A 9,349-nucleotide genomic window follows, 5' to 3' on the forward strand; every position below is an offset into this window, starting at 1 on the left:
TGACTTTTGGAGCCGAGACGCTCTATGTATATATCAAAAACTTTTGATAATAAATGATGTTTTGCAAAAGATTCCAAGTTGTTTTTGTGGTTGTGAATATTGGTTAAGAAAATTATCAGAGTGAATCTTGTTTTTAAGAATTATGATGGAATATTTATTTGTTTAAGAAATAAATCTCAAAAATTAAATAGTCATAAATCTGATGACAAAGTTAAGTTGACAAAAATCTCCTTTTGTCAGAATCACGAGGCACGCGGCTCGTGCTAGGTAGCCGGATCCTTTTACTGATAAGATGAAGAGTTAGATCCAGACGTTCGTAAAGCCCTACACCAATCCCAACAACCTGGTCCATTCAAGGGTGAAGGGAAACAGCTAGGAGAATTAGTGGAAAAATGGATCAAGACAATGGAAGAATATTTTGATGTAACCGGTTATAATGAGAGGAGCAAGATGGCTCTCGTCTCGCCAAATTGAAAATTGTGGAAATAGCTAGGGTCGTATGGAGGAACCATTGTGAGACAAACCGTCTCACAATGGAGGAACCATTGTGAGACAAACCATCTCGACCGAAATACCCAAACCTGGTTAGATCTTAAAGCTTACCTCAGGAAGAGGTTCTGTCCTCCGGGCTTCCTGGAAACTAAAATGAATGAGTTCTTGGAATTGAAGTAGAATAGCCAGACAATTGAAGAATACCATCAGGCATTTGCCCTTCTCCTCAAATATTCTCCACTTTTGGATGAAGAGCAGCTGATGGCCAGATTCATTCGAGGGATGAACGAGCCATTAGACACTTTAGTGAAAAATGCCAAACCAGTCTCAATGGCAGAAGTTGCCAGAATGGCAAAGGATTTTGCCAAAGCTTTTGTTGTTAAGGTCCCACCAAAGCTTGCACCCTCAAACTTTAAAAGGTTCATTCGAGGGATGAACGAGCCATTTGACACTTTAGTGAAAAATGCCAAACCAGTCTCAATGGCAGAAGCTGTAAGAATGGCAAAGGATTTTGCCAAGGCTTTTGTTGTTAAGGTCCCGCCAATCCCCGGGAAGTGCTTCAAACTTTCCACCCCCAAAGAGGCAGCAAGGCCCAAATCGGAATCAAAATGCTAGGAGATTCAGAAGTGAAGGAAGACCCTTCCCTCAGAACACTTTCTTAGGAGCCCCACCTTTTTCAAGGACTCAGAGGGTTGAGCTTAGAAGTGAGAACAGGTGTTTTGGGTGTCAGGGTTTTGGTCACCAGCTTAAAGAGTGCCCAACTCCTGCCATGTCAAGAGGACAGAAAAGTCAAGGACCCAAAGTGCAGAGACCAGCCCCTTCGTATCAAGGAAATTCTAGTCGCTGAAGCCATTGAACTCAAGGAACAGCTTAGGTAGCTGTTAGAGCAAGGGTTTGTAAGACCCAATGTTTCACCTTGGGGAGCGCCAGTTCTCTTTCAAAAAAAAAGGATGGAGTGTTAAGACTCTGTGTGGATTACAGAGGTCTCAATCAACTGACAGTTAAGAATAAGTATCCTATCCCCAGAATTGATGAGGTTCTGGACAGGTTAAGTGGAGCCTAGATCTTCACAAAGATAGATCTCAAATCAGGGTATTACCAGATCAGAATTAATGAGCAAGAGATCTATCTTCACAAAGATAGATCTCAAATCAGGGTATTACCAGATCAGAATTAATGAGCAAGATATCTTGAAGAAGACATGCATCAATACTCGCTACTATGGGCACTATGAATTTACAGTCATGCCTTTTGGATTGATAAATGCCCCAGCTACATTCAATCGCCTAATGCAGGACATTCTCAGAGAATACTTGGATGATTTTGTTCTTGTTTTCTTTGATGATATTCTGATTAACTCAAAGAATGCAGCTAACCATGAAGCTCACGTCCGTAAAGTTCTTAAGATTCTAAGGAAGCACCAACTCTTTGCAAAAAGGAGAAAATGCACTTTCTCTGTCGACCATATTGAATACTTGGGCTTTCTGGTATCCAAAGACAGAATTTCTCTAGATTTTTCAAAAGTCCAAGTAGTCATAGATTGGCCTGAACCAAAGACAGTGAAAGAAGTTAGGGGATTCTTGGGATTAATTGGTTGGTATAGAATTTTTGTACCTAAGTATGCTCTCATAGCTTCCCCCCTGAATTATCTTCTCAAGAAGAAGACCCTATTTCAATGGTCTGAGAGCACTTTTGATAAGCTGAAGATTGCCTTGGTAACCAATCCCGTTCTGAAGCTGTGAGATTTCTCTCTACCCTTTGAGGTAGTAATTGATGCCAGTGGTTTTTCCCTGGGAGGTGCACTCATGCAGGAAGGTCATGCAGTGGCCTATGAATCCCGAAAACTCAGAACACATGAGAGAAATTATGATGTCCATGACCTAGAGCTACTTTCAGTAGTCTATGCCCTGAAGTTGTGGGAGACATTACCTGCTGGGTCAAAGATTCACTTTGATGACAGATCATCAGAGCTTAAAGTGGATCTTCACTTAGAAGGATCTCAACATGCGCCAAAGAAGGTGGATGCAGACCCTACAGGAATTTGATTTTGAAATCAAGTACCGCCTAGGCAAATAAAATGTGGTGGCAGATGCCCTCAGCAGAAAAGCCTCCTTGTTTGCAATCACAGTGGTGTCAAATCCATTGATTAATGAGGCAAGAGAGAAGATCGTGTAGGATAAATTCCTTGGCCCTATTGCTACCCTACTTATGCAGGAAAGCAAAACTCCTGAGGAGTTGAATTGAGTTCAAGGGTACAACCTGCATGAGAAGGCGTTATGTATTATAATAACAGGCTATGCATTCCCAATGATGAAGGAACTAAGGGTCAAATTTTGAATGAAGCCCATGATAGCCTTATAGCACGACATCCAGGTTTCATCAAGACCTACATGTCTATAAAGAAAAGCTTCTTTTGGCATGGACTAAAAAAGGATGTACTTAATCATGTACGTCAATTCCTGATATGTTAGAAAGTCAAAGCCGAGAGAGTATAAATGCCTGGAGAGTTACATCCATTAGACTTCCCCCATATGAAGTGGGAATATATCAGTATGGATTTTATTACTGGACTAGCTTCAGTGCAATCAGGTTACAATTCCATCTTCGTGGTAGTTGATAGACTAACCAAAGTTGCCCATCTAATTCCAGTAAAAGAAACCTACACTGCAGTGGATGTGGCCAGAGTGTTCCTAAAGGAAATCTTCAGATTGTACCCAAGAGAATAGTAAGTGATCGAGATTCCAAATTCACGTCAAGATTCTGGACTGCATTCTTCGAAGCAGTAGGAACTTTCTTGGATCTCAGCACAGCTCACCACCCCGAGACCGATGGTCAAACAAAAAGGGTGAACCAAGTAATCCAAGATATACTTCAGTCATGCTATGGCAGGGAACCCAAGAAGTGACTAAGCTATCTGCACCTAGTCGAGTTCGCCTACAATGCCTCTTATCACGGAAGTATCGGGATGAGCCCTTTCAAAGCTCTGTATGGACAAGATTGCCTAACACCATTAACTTGGTTCGACCCATTGATTAGGGTCGAGATGTCCAGAAAAATGCTTGACGACATGGAGCAGCAGATGCAGTCAATCCGCAAGGATATAAAAGCTGCCTAGGCTAGATAGAAGAAGTATGCAGATAAGAAGAGGTCAGACAGAAAATTTGAAAAAGCAGATATGGTCTTCATTCATGTACGGCCCAAAAGAAGTTCTCTATCTCTTGGGAAGTACAAGAAGTTATCTCCTGGATACTGTGGGCCATATCTGATTAAAAAGAAAGTAGGTAACTTAGCCTATGAACTTCTTCTGCTTGCTCATCTCAAAGTACATAATGTATTTCATGTCAACCTACTTAAGAAGTATGTACCGAGCCCGAATCATGTGCTTAATGATGAACTCTTAACTTCTTCAACCCAAGGGCTGATGGAACTCTAACCTGAAGAAATCCTTGATGTTTGAGAGAAGGTTCTCAGGAACACAATTCTAAGAGAATTATTAGTCAAATGGAAGTTCTATCCTTTTGAAGACGCCACCTGGGAGAAAGAAGCCGAACTGATGCAGGATTAACCTAGTTTGCGAGATGAGGACATCTCACATTTTTCAAGTGGGAGAGGATGTAAGATTTCTTCCCCTATAATCAATCCCCTTTTCAGAATAATAAAAGATCTTGTTTCTACCTGTTTTGGCCTAGAGAGAGAAAATATTCTAGAGAGAGATAATTCAGTTTTTAGATATCTTTGGATGGAAAATATCCTTTCTTATTAAAACAAATTTTCCTAAAACAGAAGTTTAAAAAGAAATGCCTAAGGTGCATTAAAAATAAATTATAATCTACTCAAAAGAACTTAGCCTAAGGGTCCAGATTTTCTGAAAATTTTGGATTAAGGTTCTGAGAGACCAATAAGATTAATCCAAATGTAGGGAGGAGATAAATTGAAGAATAAAACATAAACCCCCCAAAAATGAGTAAATGCTCACATAAGATGAAGAGTGGACTAAAAGGACCAAAAATGAGTAAATGCTCACATAAGATGAAGAGTGGACTAAAAGGACCAAAGAAAACATTTAAAAAAATGAATTTTTGACACCTCACAGTGGGGATTCCCCCTCATGAAGGAGGCACCTTTTTTCTCATCATTACCCCCAATTTTAAATCAATTAAATGAGATATTTTGTCTCTCCTCTCTTCTCTCTCCTATTTCAAGTCTAGGTTCAAAAAGTAAGCTGAATTGACCCAAAAATGGTCAAAAAACTTGACCAAACTAATCTGGAAAATTCTAGAATCAGTTTGCTTAGTTTGAGGCTTACTTTTTCCTATAAATAGAAGCCTCCCCCTTTGTAAAAGCTTAATAGTGTTTATACACTGCTACTCTACTCCTACGTAGAGCCAATTACATTGAATTTTCTTGATAATTCAATTGTTTTTGGTTTAATCCTCTCCAAAGTAATTGGTGGCCACTCTTGCTTCATACAAGAGTAGAACCCTCAATCCCTCAAGCCAAAGGAAAGCTTACAACTCCATGTAAGCTAAATTTTCTTACTTTTTAATTTTAAATCTATGGTTTTCTTGATTTTCTTGTTTTATAGTTGATTAAAGTAAATTCTAATGCTATGCCTTGATGAAAAGGCCAACCCCTTCTCTTCTTTACATTCAAGCCTTTCTTTATCCTAGAATGATTAACAAAAAGATTAATTAAACTTTTCTTTTTGTTTACTCTCTTGGAAATTGAAAATTGTGTAGATTAGAGTCCTATACATCTAATTGGGGTTAATTTAAGCTAAAAATAAAATGATAAAAATGAGAAATGGTCAGCCATACAAAGGAGGTTATGGTAAAATTTTGTAGAAAAGAAAGTTTATTTTTATGTTATTCCAAAAGAATAATTCCCACCGATTGTGCATTCTAAAAGAAATATTCTAATTTACTCGTTGTACATATTCACCTATGAATATGCATGGATATCACTGATATTAATTATTGAATTTAATTTCTATGCATAGAAAGATGCATAATAAAATTTTTTTATTATAAAAGTGTTATTTTCATTGAATTTAATTTCTATGCATAGAAAGATGCATAATGGAAATTGTTTAATTATAAAAGTGTTATTTTTATTGAATTTAATTTCTATGCATAGAAAGATGCATAATGGAAATTGTTTTATTATAAAAGTGTTATTTTCATTGAATTTAATTTCTATGCATAGAAAGATGCATAATGGATTTTTTTTATTATAAAAGTGTTATTTTCATTGAATTTAATTTCTATGTATAGAAAGATGCATAATGAAAATTGTTTTATTATAAAAGTGTTATTTTCATTGAATTTAATTTCTATGCATAGAAAGATGCATAAATGAAATTTTTATTATAAAAGTGTTTTTTCATTGAATTTAATTTCTATGCATAGAAAGATTCATAATGGAAATTTTTGAATTTAATTTCTATGCATAGAAAGATGCATAATAGAATTTTTTTATTATAAAAGTGTTATTTTCATTAAATTTGATTTTAAGGCATAGAAATATGCATAAAGGAAGTTTTTATTACAAAAGTGTTATTCCTATTAAAATTGATTTTATGCATAAATTATTGCATAAAGAAATTCTTTTTATTTTAAAAGTGTTATGCCCATTAAAAGAGTCCAGAGTGATACTGTTTTTTTTGAGAAACAAGGGACTGGATGGAAATTTTGAGTTATGACATATGTAACCAATAAGTGTTTGTCAATGGTTTGTTTTTTATAAGTTAAAGTTTTAAGAGGAGTGTGTGCGTATCTGTATTCGAAAGCAAAAGTTAAGAAAGGCATTCAATTTATGGGTGGGTGAGTATTTGTCTCGTTTTACCGATTTTAGTGGTTGGGTGGTGGCTAACCCACAGGCCCCGAATGGGGTTAAGCTAGAATCAGTGGAGTTTTAATAATAATGAAATTGAATCATAGGAATATGCTTAGAACTCGAGTAGTTAAATCAAAACCTGAAGACTTCTCTAATGATTAGATCAACGGTTGTGCCTGATTTTGGTTAGGAAAAAAGCATTGATTTCTTCAAGTTAAGTTTGTAATAGTTTTCCTTCTCTCTGGTTTAATCAAGTGAAGGATAGTTTAGTTCTCTTGACCCCATTAGAAAAATTCGTTTAGAAAATCAAAAAGGTGGAATCATCCCCATTTTTTGGGCAAGGGAAATTTTCCTGGTTTTGGTTTCGGAATGACCACTAGATTAGTCTCGTGTCCGGACATTCGTGGGCGAGGCCCTGAGTGGGAAACCCTAACCCGCGTAAGAGGAAGCTACTTCCGTTGCTGCTAAGCAACCGGGAATTCGGTGCACGGAGGGCGCAGTGGGGTCTCAGAGCTGGTATCAAAGCATTGTTGTATGAAACAGCAGCAGAAATCGCCTAAATTTTTAAAGAAAATCTGGGAAATAATGTTTTCACTTGTTAAGATTATGTTTGAAATGAACTTCATAAATTGAAAACTCATAAATTGAATTAAATTTTTAGATGGACACCCCAAATCTGTCTAGCATTCCTGGACTCTCCCAGAGTTAGGATACGATCGCCTTTGCCTTCAAAAATCTCATCAACTCCGCTACAACCTGAGAAAGCAGAGTGAGACTCGCTCGTCACTTTGAGGATCTATACTTTCCTGATCTAGTAGAGCGACGTCAGCATATGTGGTTCTCTGGAGGGCGAAGTATTAACATCAATACCAATCAGCATCAAAGACTCGGGCAGAATATCTCGCTAGCCATGATCTTGATAAGGCTAGGAGTTATTCATTATGTCCAACTCTATAATCATTCACCCCAAAATTTTAGAATTTCTTGCCAAATTTTTAAACTTCTAAGCCGCTTTATTCCTAGGAGTAGAATTACAGCACCTTTATCATCAGTGATGAATCGTGTATATCATAGCATGTCTCCATTGTAGTATCACCTTTTTATGCATACGCGATTGAGGCAATGACTTTTGGAGCCGAGACGCTCTATGTATATATCAAAAACTTTTGATAATAAATGATGTTTTGCAAAAGATTCTAAATTGTTTTCGTGGTTGTGAATATTGGTTAAGAAAATTATCAGAGTGAATCTTGTTTTTAAGAATTATAATGGAATATTTATTTGTTTAAGAAATAAATCTCAAAAATTAAATAGTCATAAATCTGATGACAAAGTTAAGTTGACAAAATTTTGTTTTGTCAGAATCATGAGGCGTGCGGCCCGTGGCTAGGCAGCCGGATCCTCTTACCGATGATGAAGAGTTAGATCCGGACATTTGTAAAGCCCTACACCGATCCCAACCTTTCCATTCAAGGGTGAAGGGGAACAGTTAGGAGAAGTAGTGGAAAATTGAATCAAGGCAAAGGAAAAATATTTTGATTAACCGGTTATAATGAGAGGAGCAAGATGGCTCTCGCCAGATTGAAAATTGTGGAAACGACCAGGGTCGCATGGAGGAACCATTGTGAGAGACAAACTGTCTCGACCAAAATACCCAGACCTTGTTAGATCTTAAAGCTTACCTCAGGAAGAGGTTCTATCCTCCGGGAAACTAGAATGAAATGAGTTCTTGGAGTTGAAGCAGGATAGCTGGGCAATTGGAGAATACCATCAGGCATTTGCCCTTCTCCTCAAATATTCTCCACTTTTGGATGAAGAGCAGTCGATGGCCAGATTCATTCGAGGGATGAACGAGCCATTAGACACTTTAGTGAAAAATGCCAAACCAGTCTCAATGGCAGAAGCTATCGGAATGGCAAAGGACTTTGCCAAAGCTTTTGTTGTTAAGGTCCCGCCAAAGCCTGCACCCTCAAACTTTAAAAGGTTCCAAACCCTGGGAAGTGCTTCAAACTTTTCACCCCCAAAAGAGGCAGCAAGGCCTAAATCAGAATCAAGATGCGGGGAGATTCAGAAGTGAAGGAAGACCCTTCCCTCAGAACACTTTCTCTCAGGAGCCCCACCTTTTTCAAGGACTTAGAGGGTTGAGCTTAGAAGTGAGAACAGGTGTTTTGGGTGTCAGGGTTTTGGTCACCAGCTTAAAGACTGCCCGACTCCTGCCATGTCAAGAGGACAGGGAAGTCAAGGACCCATAGTGGAGAGAACAACCCCTTCATATCAGTCAAATTAGGGCCGACCGTCTCGTCAAAATAGGGCAATCCCAAGAGGAATCCAGCTTAGCCATCTACCTCTGTTCAGAGTAATCTCAGAAATCCCTCCAGAACTGGGGTAACCAAAGAGAAAGAGTTCCGCCCCAATCTGCAGCAGCCAGAGCAGTTACGATAGCAGAAGTAGTGGAAGAGGAAAGAGGTCAGATTTATGCCACAATTGAAAACCAAGGGCCAAATCATCAATTCTCTATTATCCATACTCCAGCTGAGTATAAGGGTAAGCCATTTAAGCTTTTGATTGATTCAGGCAGTACTCATTCATTTATTTCCCCTGGATGCTTGCGTAAGCTAGTCTTAGAACAGAAATCAGGGAAACCTATGCAAGTTGAATTGGCCAGTGAGGATTCTTTTCACTCACCATGAGATAGATCGTATTCAGTTTAATCTAGATGGGAATGTAACTGACCATGAGATAGATCGTATTCAGTTTAATCTAGATGGGAATGTAACTGACTGCTAGTTGAGAGTCTTACCTTTGGGAGTTTTTGACAGAATCCTCGGAATGGATTGGCTCCACAAAAATCAAGCTGACATTCATTATCACAATGGAACCATTTCCTTCCGTGACCTTCATGGGAACAAAGTTAAAGCAACTAGAATTTCCGGATCCCCAGATTTGCAAATTAGTAAAAGCTTCTAAATTATTGAAAGGACTTAGAAAGAAGCAGCTCATTTATGTTGTCAAAATGAATCCG

This window comes from Cibotium barometz, chromosome 2 (assembly GCF_041138505.1).
Source record: "Cibotium barometz isolate CiBa-2024 chromosome 2, ASM4113850v1, whole genome shotgun sequence".
Taxonomy (NCBI): Eukaryota; Viridiplantae; Streptophyta; class Polypodiopsida; order Cyatheales; family Cibotiaceae; genus Cibotium; species Cibotium barometz.